Source organism: Tupaia chinensis, unplaced genomic scaffold (assembly GCF_000334495.1).
Source record: "Tupaia chinensis unplaced genomic scaffold, TupChi_1.0 Scaffold000673_1, whole genome shotgun sequence".
Classification (NCBI taxonomy): Eukaryota; Metazoa; Chordata; class Mammalia; order Scandentia; family Tupaiidae; genus Tupaia; species Tupaia belangeri.
The window spans coordinates 74,603-76,490 of record NW_006160196.1 but is presented as its reverse complement, the minus strand read 5'-3'; the positions used below and the strand labels follow the sequence as shown (position 1 = coordinate 76,490).

Sequence of the window (1,888 nt, the reverse complement as noted above, 5' to 3'; positions counted from 1 at the left end):
ACTGTGGGCAGGTCACTCCCACTCACAGGCTTGGTCCCCTGTTGGGACATTCCATTTATTCCTGTGACTGCAACTCACCGCTGCCAGCACAGGGGTTTGTGCTCATAATCCCAGCTACTAGGGAGGCCGAGGCAGGAGAATCGTGAATTCAAGACCAACTCAGGGCAACACAGTGAGACTGTGTCTCCAAAAACAGAAAAAAGGCCAAGGCCCGCCTGGGCGACATCTTCCGCAGCGTGCTGGACTGCAGAAGCCACAGGCGGGCCATAGCTCTGGCTCCCGTGTCGGTCAGGGACGCACAATGTCCTGAGGCGCTGCAGGGCCGGGGAAGGGAGAACGTGGCACGGGGACCCTGTTGAGGGCACCATCCCCACGGATACACACATAAAACAGAAAGAATGATTGAGCACCTATAGCAGCATGCCAGGCGCAAGCCCGAGGGTGCAGGAGAGAGAGGAGCACAGCCAGTGCCCGTCCTCACAGCTGAACGGGAGTGCAGACATTGAACTAGTGAGCCGAAATGAATGTCCTTGAACTTGTGGGAAGTGCCCCACAGGGTTTGATCTGGTCAGAGAAGTCAGGGAAGGCTCCCTGGAGGAAGTGACAACTGAGCTCTGATGGGTCAGTGGCTCTCCAAGCAGAGAACAGCTCATGCCAAGGTCCAGTGGTAGGTGGGAGCGTGGAAGGACCAAGGGATGGAAGAAGGCCTTGGGGCTGAGGGTGTTGCATAGGTGGGGAGACCCTGCCCACTCCCACAGGCCACCGAACCGTGTGGGAAATTTCCCCCGTGAGTGGGAAATGAGGCCCAAAGATGAGGTGCCCGAGGCTCACGCCGTTCTCCGCAAGTAAGAGCCGCGGTCGTGGGGGCGCATTTCCTTTCTCGCGCAGCAATGTTCTAACCTGCCGGAGCCGCGCGTCCTGCTGGTGTCTCTGAGGCTGGGCCCGTGTGCCGTCCACGGCCTGTGGGGGCCCGGCTGCCAGTCCTTTCTTCCCTGGGGCACGTGAGATGGCAGCCTGTCATCCGAGTTTTTGCACTAGATTTCTGCCATGCGCGTATTCTGATAAGAGAGAAGGTGATGAAAGCTAGCCCCCAAACGATGATTTACAGGCTTCGTTCTCACCCTAACTCTCCAGCGAGCCACTTCTTTGTTTTGCTTTGCTTGCTTTATTTTATTTTATTTTATTTTATTCTTCGATGAGCAAGAAAGATGGGGAGGAAGAGGCAGCACCCCAGAGTGTCCTGACACCACAGTCCTAGCCTGGGCGAGTCCCAGATCATGGACACTCAAGGCTGGCAGCTCAGGGCGGCCCCTGGTTGTGGCCCGGAGCCTTCCCCTGGAGGCCGCCCTCACAGAGCAGCGCCGTCCACAGCGTGTTCCTTTCAGCCTGGGTCTCGGCATCCCGAGTCTCCCCGGTAGCTGGGAGTACGCACACACCACGCCTGGCTGTAGGGTGTGCCTGGCATCGCGGCCTCCCAGGGGGCCTCCATGGGCGGCAGCACGTCCAGGGGAGCTGCAGCTGTGGCTGGGCTGGCGAGCCTCCTGTGCAGGTGCAGCCCCTTCTCTCCCAGCGCCGACTCCCCTGGGAGGTTTACTAGTGACCGTTTGCCCGTTATTGTCTCTCTCTCTCTCTCTCTGGGCCTTCAGATCTCCTGCCGTTTCCACTCCTAGAACAGGGCCTGGGACATAGTAGGCACTCAGTAACGCATAGAGTGAACCATTACGCAGTGACCGAGATTCAGCCGTTCTCAACGTGGAGAAAGGGCCCTCCGGCTTGGTTTCCCCAACTGTGGTTCTGCGCGTGGCGCCCCCGTGCGGCCGCCGCTGACCCCCGCCGTCCGTCCCTCTCTCCGCAGGCCGGGAAGCTGGAGCCGAAGCTGGTGCGGGGC

At 59.7% G+C, this 1,888-nt stretch overlaps 1 protein-coding gene across 3 annotated transcripts in view; it reads left to right on the top strand.

The window, feature by feature from the left end:
• The window catches only part of MYH14 (myosin heavy chain 14), a 107,884-nt gene that overhangs the window by 57,902 nt on the left and 48,094 nt on the right, over positions 1-1,888 (top strand). The gene's annotated exons all lie outside the window — the stretch shown is intronic.